Here is a 16,941-nt window from a genome sequence, read left to right on the forward strand (position 1 = left end):
ACAATGGACTCTTTTCTTTGTTGCGTTTAGGGAAACGCTTGAAAGCAAACACAGCGAGAATGAGGAGAAGCTTCTTCCCGCAGGCCATTCGGAGTTTAAACCAGGAAACACCCAGGATCTGGAGCTAGTACTGGATTGATTGATTGGCATGTCACCATATTCAAAATTTTTGAGAATTGGTGGGTTTTTGTTAAATGTGAGCCAAAATCATCAAAATTAAACGTAACAAAGACTTAAATTACTTCAGTCCGTGTGTACTGAATTTACAGTATATAACACACAAGTTTTACTCTATTTATGTATAAATAAATATCATCAAGGATTTGAGTCATAAAGTACCATGCATTCACTCGCTCTAACCACAGCATACCATTTTACTGTCTTTAACTTTTACAAGTGTGCCATAAGGTGTGCCGTTTCCAGTGTTACTGGAGTAACCAATCACCAAAAGACGAATTTAGCCATTGAGTAGTAGTCTTTTTAGTAGTCACATGTTACAATGCCATGTGTACAGCAGGCGGTCAGTGCTTGCTATAAATAAAAGCTAAATTCTTTTGTGAATTTCAGGCCAGCTTGCACTGAAATATGGTAAAATATGGTTTTATTTTGGACATCAGAAGGGATAAGTTTAGAACAAACCAACTGACCAAACCAAACAAACCAAAACAACATAAAACTGAATTTTGTATTCGTGTGTCTATTTCTATTTGTTTAAAACACATTATGTTTATTTAATATGATGCATTCATATTCATTTACACTGTTACACTTTTATTGCAATCATTAAATATGTTAAATAAAACCTTTAAAAAATCTTTATATTTTTATACTTCTGTTCTTTCTCCAGTTTGATGAAAGTTCAGCAATACTTAGTAACACTGTACTTGTATGTCTGATTGATATGCTTTAAATAGGATTTAAAAGTAAACTGCTTATTAATTCAAGTCATTACACATCTTAATGAGAACATATCAACTGGGATACAAAATGGTAAGCTTGCTAATAAAGACAACTGCTGACTTAATCAGGTTATTATATAAAGTTCAGCAGGAAAACATCATTAAACTAATTTTATGGTTCATAAACATTTGCCCATGCGATCAGTGGGCACTCCGTCCAGGGTGTATCCTGCCTTGATGCCCAATGACGCCTGAGATCGGCACAGGATCCCTGTGACCTGAGGTGGTTCGGATAAGCGGTAGAAAATGAATAAATGAACGAACTTTTGCCTCATTTTGTATTTTCAGGTTAGTAACGGGAAAGAAAAAATCATTCAAAAACACATTCACCCTAAAATAAAAACGGAATTGGATGTTTTACCAAATGTCAAATAAATGCTTGCAAGCATTCTGGTATAAATTAATGAAGTAAATAAATTAATAAAGGAAGAAATTAATGACTGTGAGATAAACCAGAGGAGACTGAATACAACCAAATACAAGAGGTGTAAACTGGAGACAGCCAAACATTTTCCAGCATATATTTTTGCTTCAAATTAGATATATTTTCCCCTACTGTGGCTGTAATAAGCCTCTGTGAATGTTTGGGGTTAGTAGGTTACGATATGAATTGTGTCAGTGGTGAGGAAATCTGAGATCTGAGTCCAGGTCAGTAGATGTCAGTTACTATTTACCACCCTTCCCAGTGAATCTACCCACAATGCCACACTCCATCCCACAAGCACAGTAATGAGGTCATGCTAAGGAAAACTAACATGAAACTGACACCGTTTTTAATACCCATGATACAATTCAAACATATAAGAAAAAACTACTATCTATAAGCTTTAGAATGTAATTGACAAAAATGTAACTAAGAAAATAAAAGTATTTAATTCATCATTCACACTGGTTTTAAGGTGGGATCAAGTCAAGACAGGTGTGTGATTTAGAATGGCTTTGAAACCAATGGCAATAGTTTTTTCTTGTTCATATATTCAAATATTTAAGAAGTATGTCTAGCTGTATCTTTACACAGATTTTATTATGCTTTTTATTATAATGTAAAAAAAAAATAAGCACATGGTAATACTATGTTAATGTAAAATTTACCAATCATGGCAGTAATGTGTAAATGAGAGAGTTTGTGTTCGAGAATAAAGACCAGGTTTGTTTCCATTATTAGAATTTTAGCAGCACAAGAGAAGAACTGTTTAGGCACTGGGATAGTTATGATGCCCACTGCAGAGTTAAGGCATTAAAATCTTTACAAAAGCAAAAAAAATACTTTAAGGATGATGTGTTGAGACTATAAAATCCTCTCAGTGATCTTGGAGGATTCAGGATCTCTCTGTGAGAGCCCTTGATGACCAAGACAGAACCATAGGCAAGATTTTGGTGCACATCATCAACACCCCCTCCCACTGAAGAGATTGCGTGCTGGAGCACAGTAGCTATAGAGGGATTGAGGTACATGTGGGGGATCATCTGAGGCCACATGGAGCTTACGAATTCACTCCTGCGCTCTGATTGGTTAATGTTCAGCTCTCCTGCGTTGCACTGTATCCATGGTGCTGAAAAAAAGACTGAACCTTTGCTGAAGAGCCAATAAGGCTGCAGCCTGTGAGGTGCAGGACTGGAAAAATAGTACAACTTAAAAGCATGAGCATGAATACATGAATGGCGATGAGGTAATGCACCAAAAACTTCAACCCAATACAACAGCACTGCAACAAGAGGAGATGGAAGCTGGAGTTCGGAATATTCCACATTCCTCCTTGATTAAGAGATTAGCCTTTACATGGGCTAACCATGTAAACTGACCTACTTACTAAATTTAGGTCAAGAAGCAAAGACAAGATAAAAACAACAACATGCATTTCATCTAAAATTAGATGTAAAATGATTATAATGCTCATGCTTTTGATGAAAAAAAAAAGCGTTCATATGAGTTCATCAAAAAAGGTTTCCTAGTATCTTTTTCCTCGTGAAAGCTTTCTGCAAATCTATCACATAAACAGAACATCCTCAAACCTAGAACCTTACACACAAGCGCTCTGGGTGTGTGTTCACGGAGTGTGTGTGTTCACTGCTGTGTGTGCACCTTGGGTGGGTTAAACGCAGAGAACAAATTCTGAGTATGGGTCACTATACCTAGCCGTATGTCACATCATTTTTTATTTTTTTTTTAATAAAATACACACACAAGCATGCCTGCCCAAACACACACACACAGTGGATAAATTAGAAGGGTGATGGCATTCTGTTGCAGCATTGCAGCATGGGAGTCCACGTGTCTCAATGAACTACGCTAGTTCTGTGGTGCCAGAAAGACATGTGCATGCTCCCCACCCTTTTTCTCAGTCACGTGGGCATAGATGAGGAGGGAGAAGAATATGGAGAAGAATAGAGAGAAAGGAGAAAGAGAGAGAATGAGAGAGGAGGGAGATAGAATGAGAGAGAGAGAGAGAGAGAGAGAGAGAGAAAGAGAGAGAGAGAACATAAGACACGCTCACCCATTTTTGATATGCATTAGAATCTGAACACCGATACATATTGAACACTAGAGTAATGAAAGAATAATTACAGTGGTGCTTTTCAATCCCAGGGCCCTGCATTATACTGATTCTAAAGTGTGATGAATCCTATTGGCAAATCAGAAATAAATGACTGCTAAATCACACATTTTTACCTATAACACACTTAATTTAAGAGTGATTTACATTCTAAGCACATGCATTTGCATGTTTTCATTAAGCGAACACAAAGTGTTTGATAAGAAAGAATCCAATTCAAACATAGAGCTGGCAAGAGAGCAGAGAATAATAAAAGTGCCATAAAACTTCAAGTTTCCAGCAGCTAAGCAGAAGCAAGTGTGAAGTGGTTGGAGAGAGAGCGAAAGAGAGAGAGATAGAGAGAGGAACTGTATGTGAACATAAATATTGCTCACTGCTCACCAGGCTTTCGAGAGCTCTTGGTCATTTTGCTAATTTCTCAATTTTAGCAGAAAAGATCTGTCTTTACTCCCTATGATCCATGTGATGTTTCGCATGGGTCTATAAAGCCTAATCTCTCTAAAGTGACCCACTGCTGTGGATCATATCCCTGGTCCTGGACTATCCAACTTCACAACCCCACAACCATACACACATAGAGAAAGAACCTGTGAATAGACTAATCAACTGCTTTTACAATCTGGTTTTTAACCTAATCTCACGTGTGAACAAAATGTACAAATTTCTATATAAAACAATAAAGTTTACTTTTTTATTATTATTAATTCACTTCAATTTATTTGTATAGTGCTATTTTCATAAAGCTTTACATAAGTATAGAAAGAGAATAAAAATTGGAATGTTTAAAATGATGTTACTATTTATCTTATCTACCGTATTTTCCGGACTATTAAGCGCACCTGAATATAAGCCACACCCACTGAATTTTTAAAAAAAATTATTATTTTGAACATAAATAAGCCGCACATGTCTATTAGCCGCAGGTGCCTACAGGTACATTGAAACAAATTAACTTTACACAGGCTTTAACGAAACACGGCTTGTCACAAAAATAAATAGGCTTTAATGAAACACGGCTTGTCACAAAAATAAATAGGCTTTAACGAAACACGGCTTGTAACAAAAAAATAACAAATTAGCAGTAAACAGTAGCCTACCAAGAAAGTCATTGGTCACTATCTTCCTCCTCCTGTGCACTGAAACCACTGAAGTCATCTCCTTTGGTGTCGGAGTTAAAGGTAGGGTCTCCGATGTTTAAGAAATGCTTCAGAAAACTGAGTAGGACCGTGTTAATATAGGATCAGCTTTCCAGCGCTGAAGAGAACTGAAGGAGCGCTATATTCACAGATTGGAGTTTCCCCGAGTCAATAACTCCTGAGTTAAACGCTGTTAGTACACAAATAACACCTCTTTTCTATCGTAGTAATGTAGAGAGGCAGCTACAACCGCGTTTTGCTACAGTAGTGACAGCGTTTTAGCAGATTTCATCTTGTCTAAATGCTATTTAGGGTTTTAGCAAATGAACTGTGCTTTTCTCTACAGGAAACTTACTCATGGTTTAATAGCTAAGCTGACCAAGCAGTCAGCTTACCTTTACATTACATTTGCTCTGCCATCGTCTCTTATGATTACAGCTCACTCTAACAGATGATGCACAACAATCTGAGTTGTGTGCACGTTTGTGGTTACCTCTGAAGTCTGATTTATCACCTCACCCAGTGCGCATAACTGAAGTCTGAATAATGGCCCATTGTGATCATGTCATTGACAAAAGGATGTGGCTCATTAAAGTAAACAGATTTACTTGGATTACATTTGTTAAAGCATGGACAATTAGCAAAATTTCCACTGCACTAGAGCATGGAGTTCATCAGTCTTGAGCATTAAGCTGTGAATATATGCATCACTCTTCTGTGTCAGTCTGCAGTAGCATCCTCAGCAGCAGCAGCAGCAGCAATAACAGGGCACAGTTTCTAACTGACCTAAATCTCCTGTGGTGTGTTGGTGCGTTATTAGCAATAGCCTGGACCCCATGACACTCATCCAATCACAGAGGCAGAAAATGAGGTGATGACCCCTCAACTGGCACATGCCACAACCATAATCCACCCTTACAGTGTTTGTAATTCATAAACCTGGCCGTATGGGCTGCCATTAAATAATCAGCTCCATTATTGTGCAAAAAAGAGAGGAAGTAAAATACAAAAGGCATGGACAATAAAAAAAAAAGAGGCTTTGATGGCTCACAGGCAAAAAATGTTCTAAGCCATAAACCTACCTTGAAATTTGCATTATGATTGATTATCTTACACAAATCATAGTATATTATCTGTTTAAACATTATCTAATAACTAATCCTTTTTACTACAAGTCAGATCAGCAGAAATGAGTCGCTGGTATGCAGTGGGATCTAACACACCAGGTTTAGAGCAGGATTTTGGTTAATCCTTCCTTCAGTAGCACCTCTTAATCTTCATGGTACCATTCATGATCAAAGCATGTAACCATGGCAACAACACATAACAAGCTAAAACATAGCACCTTCACTCATGGACAGGGAAAGAATTTTAAGCCAAACCTGTACAAACCCTTCAAAGTCTATTTAATCATCATACACTCATCACATGCACTCTGTTTGCATTTCAAAACCACCCTGAGCCACCTAATCTGTAAAAAATGTTAACTTTCCTGATGATGCATAGGAGAAAACAGAGCCACAAAAGACTATCATTTATAAATGCTTATCAGTGGGACTTTGTCTTAGTCCGAATTCAAGCAGGAGACACTAACATTCCAAGTGTCTTCTCCTGGAGACGAAAAGGCAGCAAATGTAGCATGTAACTGTGCCACTGCTTACTGCAGGCTCTGGCCAATGTGTAGGTGCAGGAACACAGCGTAGGGTAAAGTTAAGCTGTGAATACAGATTTATGCAGGTTTGTGTCTCTCTCTCTCTCTCTCTCTCTCTCACACACACACACACACACACACTCATACACATTCATATACACACACATTATTTTTCTGAAATCTAAATTCTTAATGCTATGTTTGTGCCTAAACACTAACCCTAACCTCAGGAACCCAAATAAATTATTCTGTATATTTTACTTTTTAAATAACAGCTGCAGCTTTCATGACAGACACACACAAACACACACACACACACACACAAACACACACAATCTATTGCTACCTTTGCATTTCTAGTGTATGATTGTAGAGAAGTAGAGCTAAACCAATCCTAACTTTACCCTCTGTACTCATCTGTACGCTATTATTTGTTTTACATTCTTGTGCACTAGCTCTAACTTAAGGTCTGAACAATGTCAAACTTGTTATGTATTTGAATCGTGGGCACATTTTGTCTACAAAAGAATGTACATTCGTACACATATGTCTATATGTCTAAGAGTAATAATAGCACGTCACACCACTAGCATACTAAATGGATGACTTTTTTTGACCATGACTTGCTACCTTTTATTACTCAGCTGTCATACAGATACAAATCACATGAAGAGAGCCCAGTGTAAAAAATTCAGATTAAAGGTGTTAATCTGGTGAGGCGTTGAGATTTCTGTGCTAAGGGTGGGGCACTGGCACAGGAGTTTCGTGCTGTGTTTGGCATGCAAAAGATTTGCGCTAAGAGGATTGGGGTGATGTGTAAGGTACACAGCACCCTCTGGTGACAGTTAAGACATTAAAGTATGGAAGCTGCCACTCCCTGTTTCTGAGGTTGGCTCTAAAAATAGTTCAAAGATTAGATGTCAAAGGAAAGGTAGGCAATGGGATGTTTTTGAATAGGATTCTGTGTTATGCTCTGTGACCTGAACCATCAGCTGCACAAATGTAAGCAGATTTGGATGAAATGGCATAACCAGGGGTTGCAAAAACTGTCTTTTAAAAGTATTAATTATTCTGCTTTGGCATAGTAATCCAAACAGAACTGAAGATTTTTACTGGCCACCAACGTTTTACTAGCCAGTGAAACGAGCTTAGGAAAACTTTAGTCCGGATACACAGCGTGTGGTGAAATAAGTGTAGACCATCATTGGATGACACATTGCTAAATTAAAAGGAAACCAACCCACTTAATGTTTAAATAATCCTTTCCCTCCCATGTACATCCACATATGCCAATGCAAGCATTTTGCATGACTCATCAAACCCAAGTCAAATCTGCCCCATGCTTTTGAGATGCCTCACACAACCACACTAAACACTGGATATGGTCCATGGATATACACACAGACTCGTATTTAAATAGCAAAAAGATTCTTTCTGTAACAAAATATGAGTTATTTGACAAAAAGTTATACCAAACAGAGTTCTCAACTCAGAAGCTGCTCAGAAAGTGTTGATTACTTTTCTATAACACGCTAATCTTCCACTGCTGAAATGTGTAGAAAAAAAGAACGTCATTGTGTGTCAAGTATAGAAGACATAATAGCCATAATAGGATATATTGATGATTTATGATGAAAGAAAGATTAATCACATTTCCTCTATATAATTTGATATCCAATTCACATTGAAATGAATTAGTAGATATAGTAAATTCACAAAAAAATTTCTGTAAGCACTATATTAGAGCACTAAGAATGGCATCATCACCCACAACACAACCAAGTCCTATAATCTGAACAACAGCACCACCTGCTGAACCTCATGAACCATAATTCTGAGCTGTTTTAATACTTTAAATGCATTTATTTAACATAGGTAAATACAACAAACTTAAAAAATACACTGTGTGTGTGTGTGTGTGTGTGTGTGTGTGTGTGTGTGTGTGTGTGTGTGTGTGTGTGTGTGTGTGTGTGTGTGTGTGTGTGTGTGTGTGTGTGTATGTGTATGTGTGCATTAATTTCCCACTAAGATCTTGCATTGATGATGGGAAAGTCAGACGGCTGTGTAAAGTCTTCTCCAGCACATCCTAAAGATTCTCAATAGGGTTAAGGTCTGGACTCTTGTGGTTCACATTCCATGTTAGAAAATGATGTCTCATGCATCCTGAATGACTCTTTAACAATTTGAGCCTGATGAATCCTGGCACTGTCATTTTGGAAAATGTCCATGCCTTCATTGAAGAAAAACTCTAGTGATATAAAAACCTAGTAATACAGTATATTCGTGTTGTCAGCTGACCTTGTTTTTTTTTTGGAGACAGAACATTGCTGAACTTAGGCCGGCGTTCCCTTTGTATTGTGTGTGGACCTGCTCTTAATTTCACTATTAAACATAGCTGTGAGTTCTACGGTTGCTTTTTTATTTGATTTAATTTCAGCAAACATTTAAGTGATCAAGGGAAGCCTCTTGCGTATTTGCTTAGTTAAATCCAGGGGTTACTCTTTTATTTGGCCAGGCAGGATATGATATGACACATATGATATATTTCACCATTTTTTTAAATGAAATTTTATCAAATTGCTCCCAAATTAGTATGAGAATTAAAAAGAGAGGAAAATAACAATAATATAAACTATAACAAGGAGTTGGCCTTAAAATGCCAGGTGACCACGCACTGAAATTCCATCAGAAATGCATTCGTTATCTACTCCAGTTCCTGTGAGGGCAACATGTCATACTGTGGCATGTTAGGATATAGTCTTTATACTATACAAGTCTTTATCCAAATAACATGCTTATAAGATGATAAGCTTAATGCATGTAGCAGAGATCATGAAGAGCGACAACAGAACTCATTTTACACACAGCAGTTTAAATAAGATGAATCTTATACAATTTTATTCTATGCAGTGGTATCACCAGGTGAGGGCAGCACTGTCCTACTGCGAACACTGCTCAAGTACATTCTAAATCCTGAGAACATTACTACGGTCAGGTGACCTCTGAACACCTGAAAACACAGATCTAACTGCGTCCAGCCATTCAGAGGTTCCTAGTCATAAGATGGAAGCTGGACCAAAAGAGGGTCTTAAACACACCACTAGCAGCTGTGAGCATGCTACTTGTTAACACTCAAATAGGGTCTACTGACTGGTTTTGTCACTGAATCTTTAATTTGAGTCTGTTGTATCTGTATACCTTTAAATAAAAAAAAAATCAAACATATTTGAAATATTACTCGCCTGTCTGGTCTGTCAGGTGTATGTTATAGGTAAGTTTCAGTAGTTTCCACAGTATTGAAAAAAGACCATTGAGAGCATCCTGAGCAGCTGCATCACTGTCTGGTTCGTGAACTGTACAATCTCGGATTGCAAGACCCTGCAGCGGATAGTGACGACAGCGGAGAAGATCATTGGGGTCTCTCTTCCCTCTATCATGGACACTTACACCACCCGCTGCATCCGCAAAGCCAACAGCATTGTGTATGACCCCACACACCCCTCACACACACTCTTCACTCTCCTGCCGTCTGGAAAAAAGGTACTGAAGCATTCGGGCCCTCACGACCAGTCTGTGTAACAGTTTCTTCCCACAAGCCATCAGAATTCTCAATAACTGAACTGAACTGTACTGGGCACAACATACATCACACATCATCTGTATGGACTGCACAGACATACACAAAACACACACACTGACACATCAAACTGTTTACATGCTGCTTACATCCATCAAACTGTTTACATGCTGTTTTGCACACTTTTTTGCTCTTGCACAAACTGTCCAACATTTCAGCCGTTTTGCACATACTATACAATATTTCAGTCATTTGCTGTTTTTGCACAATTCTATATATTATCTCAAGATCTGCTGCTAAGAAACTCATTCAGTCTTCACACACAGTATTTACACTGGTACTGTTTCTGTTTACTGTTTATTGTCCCTTGTGTATTGTATTTTTTGTACTTTTTGTATTGTCTTGTAACTTTTTGCACTGTCTTTGTCCTGCACTGTCTCGTCTGTCTTGTTTGTCTTGTCCTGCACTGTTTGCACCAAGTTGCACAGTTGCACTTTATGTGGCTAGGACTAACTTACTAAGTCCTTAGCACTGTCTTTGTTCTATGTAGCACCTTGATCCTGGAGAAACATTGTCTCATTTCACTGTGTACTGCAACAGCTATATATGGTTGAAATGACAATAAAAGCTTCTTGACTTGACTTGACTTGACTAGAATGAAAAACATTTTAACTGCCATAAATGAAATTAAGAAATTGAAGCATGCGTCTAATTAAACTCTGTCAACACTGTATAAATAACTATAACTATAAGTCTCTTTTTCTTATGTTGAGACAGACATAAGATAAAGTATTACCAAATCACGCAGCAGCCTGTTTGCACTGACCAGTGACCACGGACCAAGAAGGTAAATTGTTAAGATCAGACCTCAAATGCTTGTCTGCATAGATTATCATCTGCAAGACGGAATACAAAGTACTAAGTGTTTTTAAAAAAATACTGCAGCAGATGTAAATTCAACTCAACTATTTATCTAAATTAGGTTTATCTGAATACAGCAAATCAACACAGAAACCAGCTACAGTGATAGAGAAGTCTGAGGAATTGTCACAGGTTTTTATACATTAACTATCCATAACATTAAAAAACTGAACGTTTAGAGACAGATGAGCATTAAAGTTGTGTTGTCCATTTATCCAAGGAATAACACGAACAAACCACTATGAACCAAATCAGAACCCCGTTTTATTGTTTTATTTATAACCATAAACTAATCCATAATATTTATCCCTTTTTTTTTTGTTGTTGTCTATGTTTAACTATTAACTTTATCCAGTCATGTTAGTTGCTTCTCTGGACCTTGTTGAAAATGTTATGTATCAAGACATATAGAATTTTTTGGTTCGATACTGGTGTCTGTAAAGTTTGTCTCATATGTTACTCTCAGAAAATTACATGCAAATTTATTCATAGCAACATCTGGGTTCTCTGTAATGTGTGACACTAATGCATGAAAGGAACCATGTCACTGATACATTTTGTTGTATCATGATCATGTGAAAGAGAAATTAAGATCAGAACGCACCTAGAAGCAATAGAGATCATTCATACTTCAACAGAGCTCAACAAAACAGAAGTAAGAGCTTAAGACAAGAGACCAGATATGTTTATCCAAGCAGATGAATGATGAGGGCAAGCGTATGGACAGATACCAAACACGCCTAAGCCTGCAATTCACAGTAAAGTCTGGTGAAGACAAGCATGACTTTCCTCTCACTAGATGGAAATTAACACATCCTCAGGGTTAATTTGCATACTGGTGGCTTACGTTCTGTTATCTTTGACCCTGTGATTATATATGCAGCCACGGGGAAAACAGGAAGATACATTACTCAAGACCACATAATGTTCCACAATGCTGTGCACTTCCGTATTGGCAAACATTTCACCAATTCAGTATGTTAAAGGCATAATAGAAAAAAATATATTGTTTGATTTTATTTTCGTAAGGAAAGCATATTATATTATATTATATTATATTATATTTCTGAATCACTGTGTCCAGGAGCCCACAACTGGGCCATGAAACATTAATTTCTGTTCTTTCTACCATGGTTTAAGAAACATAACATGAAAATATCTGTAAATATTATAAACATGCTCTATTATAAACTGTATATGATCGTATTACCTTATTTTAAGTGATTTTTGTAGCGGATTTTTGAAGGGTACAAGAATACTGTATTTTCTATATATTATTAATATAATATAATATAATACATATTTTATTTATAGAACTTCAAAAAAAAGAACTTCAACCACTGAAGTCTGGTCTAAAATGTGTTTAAGAGAAGCACCACAATAAATGAAAGCTAATGGACTGTTAATAATAATCTAATAGCTTAATTATGGATTTAATAGTTTATATGCCTTATACCTTATAATTAATGGTTTGTAAAAGTCTGCTCTAAACCCATCTGCATCTCAGGCAACCACACATGTCCGTACACAGTATATAGTAGCACAGGTAACTACTTACCAGCAGATGAGCAGAGGAAGGTGAGGGGAGGAAGAGCCACCCAGGCACTTGGCCAAGGCCGCAGGCCTACAATCCAACTCACACTGAGAGAGAGAGAGAGAGAGAGAGAGAGACCTTAATTAAGGTCACTGAGTATGTCCATATTGTAGTATAGGAATATCTTTATTAATCATAGCAATAGTCAGCATAAGAATACATATCGTCGCTGTCGGGTGAAATCCTCGTATCTCCAAAACCATTATTTTTCAGGAAATTAAAAAAACGCTGTATTTTTTTGAGTTATTAAACATTGTATCGTTAAAGTTGTTATTATACCTTATATTGCTATCATACTGTTGTGTACCAACATTAACACAACATTTTACCAAAGTCACGTTTTATCAGAGATACAAGCTTTATGACTTGGGAGCAGGGAGATACGAGATTATGCTGTCATTGATAAGAACGGTACGGAGACAGATGTCGCTGCTGCCAGCAGTGTTCAATAAAGTCTGCGGTCATGTTGAGCCTTTTGACAAGAGAAAAGGCTTCAATAGTTAACCAAAGCTAATGACTGTAGTTACATACATCTTCCTAAACTCTATTTTAAAGGTTTAATAGCTATAAGTGATGCAATACAAAACACGATAAGCTGATTAGGCTGTCTAATAGGTGGAAATTGTTAGTGTCCAAAAAACAGTGTTTTACATGCACAGTGCCAAGAGAGGCATTGTCTATAAGTAGACTGACTTAAAGTCAGTAAAATAATAATAAAAACAATAATTTAATAGTGGTATCCAAAACATTCAATTTAATTCAAATATTATATTATAAAAAACATTTTAAAACGTCAATGAACATGTATAATAAGCAGTAATAAATATATATTTAAAATACATCAATAACACAGATAAACATCGATAAAATCATAGTTAAAGGGATAGTTCACCCAAAAAATAAAATTAATAAAAGTTCAAATTATCGTTTCACTACGTTATACGGCATGTTTACGTATAATAACGAGGCAAAAAGCCAGCCAGCTTGCTTAAAGTGATGAGCGGTTGAACATAACGGTTTGCCTTGACATTGTAAGATACAATCCTATCTTATCTGCAGTGCACAGGGTTTAGTCCGCGTTGCAGTGGATTGTCTTGCGCTAAATTCCTGTCCTCAGACGAGCACCAGAACTAGCGGGGGTCAAGATTTTTTTTTCTTTGAGCGCCACGAAAATCACTTTAGATATCACTTTAAGACGTGTTGATTCATTGCGACTCTTAATCTTGAGGAGAAATATGCCGTGCAGCTCTCCCGCGGAGTGAAGAAGAGGTGGAGTTACGAGATTTCTCAGACAGTTGAAGTGTCCAATGGAGTTATGAGATTTGCGCTCAAGCTATTTTCAAGACTTTAGATTGGTTAATAACTTGTAAAAATAACAGACCCACGTGGGGACTGACCAATAGTATCGATATGTGAAAAAATATGAAAATGACCAAATTTGGACATACGAGGTTTCCGCCCGACAGCGACGATATCCATGTTTGTGTTTGTGAATTGTTGTGTTAATGTACCCATTTTAGCAGCAGCAGCTAGCTAAAATTATATTTTGAGAGACATTTTAAAAAATCTATAATAGTACATCTACAAAATTCTTTGGCAAAGAAGCCAAAGAGTGTCTAATAACCTGTTTAAGTGTAACAGTGTCTAAAAAGCTCAGTAATGCTGTTGTGCCTGATTCATTTGTACAAATCCTAAAATAAATAAACCAAATGTGTGCAGCATTGCTGTGCTAAGACTAGTCCAATTATGCCACCTTTAATGATCTCATAAAATTATATAGCACGATTATTAAAGCCACTTTAAACTTAACGGAGGGATGGAAAGAAAAATAAAATCTGAAAATCACTGAGCCACTGATCTGAACTGAGCTGGGAGTATACTGCAATGTGCTGGAACTGCACATGCTCAAGCATTTCCCCATTTCACTTCCTGCTAATGTCCTTTTTTTGGTCTGTCTCCCACTCACAGCAAAAAAAAAATATAAATTGCAACACAGAATACTGCAGCACTCTTGAATGCTCAATTCAGTTTGTTTAAAAGGTACCGATTGATTATACACCATATCATATGAATGTGATTATCGCTAAATATTTTAAGGAATGTCCTGTGCTAGACAATATGTACTGGTAATGCTATAACTCCCAACACAGGAAATTTTTTTCAAAATTGGAAAACCTTCAAGATAAAGGGCTTGCAATTTCTCTATAAGATGACAAAAAAAAAAAATAATAATAAGACAGAATGATACATTATATGATTATATGATAGTCAAACATGACTATATCACCAAAGGTTTAGGGACATCCTCATCATTGAATTCAAGTGTTCCAATCACTTCCATGGTCACAGTTGTATAAAATCAAGCACCTATGCAAGCAGACTGCTTCTACAATCAATTGTGAAAAAATGGGTCACTCTCAGGAGCTCAGTGAAGTCAAGCCTGGTAACGTGATAGGTTGCCACATGTGCATTAAGTCAATTCCTGAAATTTCCTCACTACTAAATATTTCACTGTCAACTGTTGTATTATAACAAAGTGGAAGCAATAGGGAACAACAGCAACTCAGCCACGAAGTGGAAGGCCATGAGACTGGGTTTAGCACATGCTGAGGTATACAGTGTGCAGAAACCACCAACTTTCTGCAGAGTCAATAGCTACACACCTCCAAACTTCATGTGGCCTTCAGATCAGCTCAAGAACAATGCATAGTGAGCTTTATGTAATGGGTTTCCATGGCCGAGGGTTTCCAGCAGTTGCATCCATTCCTTGCATCACCCAGTCCAAGGCAAACCTTCAGATGCAGTGGACTCTAAAGCGGTGGAGACTTGTTCTCTGGCAATCTGATGGACAAGCCTGGGTAAGGCAGATGCCAGAAGACCGGTAATTGATCGACTGCATTGTGACAAGTGTAAAGTTTGGTGAAGGGGGAATTATGGTATGGGGCTGTTCTCCAGGGTTGGGCTTGGCCCCTTAGTTCCACTGAAACCAGTGAACACCTTTGCGATGTATTATGGAAAAGACTGAAAGCCAGGCTTCTCATCCAACATCACTGCCTGAGCTCACAAATATGCTTCTTGAAGAATGGTCAAAGATTCCCATAAACACACCCCTAAACCTTGTGGAAAGCCTTCCCAGAAGATTTGAAGCTGTTATAGCTGCAAAGGGTGAACCAACACACTATTAAACCCTAAAGGCAGATATATATAGAGCAATATCGTATGTGTGTATATACCACCCTGATGTTTGTTACTTTCCTTCAGCTTCGATTTGATCTTAAGTTTCATGCAGTTGGCACATTCAGAAAATTTTCACTTTGAGGGAAGTGAATCATCCATCATGAGTCATCAGTTTTTATTATTGCTAGTTTTTTGTGACCAGTCTTTGTTGCTCTATGAAGAACAGTGAGCTGCATACACTAATAAATTCTACATCCAAATGCATTAAGACATTTATTGTGCTCACTCTTATAAATGTGGCTTCATTTTTTAAAGAAATGTACAACGTTTGATACAAATAATAATAGTAGGCCAACCAGAATAAAACCAGTTCAAATATTGCATCTCTCTTTCGGAATCTGAAATACTCCATTATTCCACTTCTAAGCCCACAGAATGGTGCACACACTCAGTAAAATTCATAGCATCACTGAAATCATACTTTGACATTGCTTATAGCATTACATGTTATCATGCACTGTACTGTCTGTGTTGTTCTGAATGAGAAGTATTGTCTGTATTGACTGTGATGTACTGTGCACGCTGTAAAGCTAGCTTGAATCTTATCTTTCTAACAGCTACCAGCCTCTGTATCCTGTTAGATCGTTCTGCTTTACCAATATTTACCAATCAATCTTTACCAATTTGTCTTCACATATCTGTATTAAAACTGCTAGATGTGCTGAACTACCTATACTCTGTGTCACAACAACCTGTCAGACTCCAGACCCCATTCAGAAAACACAGTGGGTGGAAAATTAATATAATACATTCTGTTATATTTGTTTTAAATACTTGCTCCTTGATTCTACCCAACCTGTATGTTTAATATTAATATTTAGGCTAATTTATTCCAAGTGAACAAATTACTTTCTTCCTTTTCCCAATTTAGAAAGAAGACAGGAAAGGAGTACTGAGTCACTCCAACCATTCTACACCCTGGGGTATTTTTTGGGTTAAGAGCCATTGAGTGGGGAATTAATAGCAGCAGTCTCTTAATAAAACAGAACATCAGTTACAAAACCACCAAAACACAGGGTTATAACATGAGGCTACTGGATATAATGGATATAAAGGATCAATTTTACTAGACATTTAAATAGTGTGAATTATAAAAAAAAAGTAGAGATTATACACTAGTCTATTCACTAAAACTGTGACTTTCTAGCAGGGCATGTGGCAGAGAGTAAGACGGTGGAGAGTGGGAGGTGATCAGGCCACTTCCTCTTATGCAGTGACTTCCTCTCATTCGCAGCAGATTTGAGGTTCTCATCCTGAACTAAAGCTTCAGCATGCTATCAACATCATCTGCACAGTCAGTACAGACACTGC

At 37.2% G+C, this 16,941-nt stretch overlaps 1 protein-coding gene across 1 annotated transcript in view; it reads right to left on the reverse strand.

The window, feature by feature from the left end:
* fam49bb (family with sequence similarity 49 member Bb) overlaps nucleotides 1-16,941 on the reverse strand; it is a 57,122-nt gene that overhangs the window by 22,303 nt on the left and 17,878 nt on the right. The window contains exon 2 of the mRNA XM_060861761.1: nucleotides 12,358-12,440. The gene's annotated coding sequence lies outside the window, so the exon portion shown is untranslated. The remainder of the gene's footprint in view (nucleotides 1-12,357; nucleotides 12,441-16,941) is intronic.

The sequence above is a fragment of the Tachysurus vachellii genome, chromosome 25, assembly GCF_030014155.1.
Source record: "Tachysurus vachellii isolate PV-2020 chromosome 25, HZAU_Pvac_v1, whole genome shotgun sequence".
In the NCBI taxonomy this organism is placed as follows: Eukaryota; Metazoa; Chordata; class Actinopteri; order Siluriformes; family Bagridae; genus Tachysurus; species Tachysurus vachellii.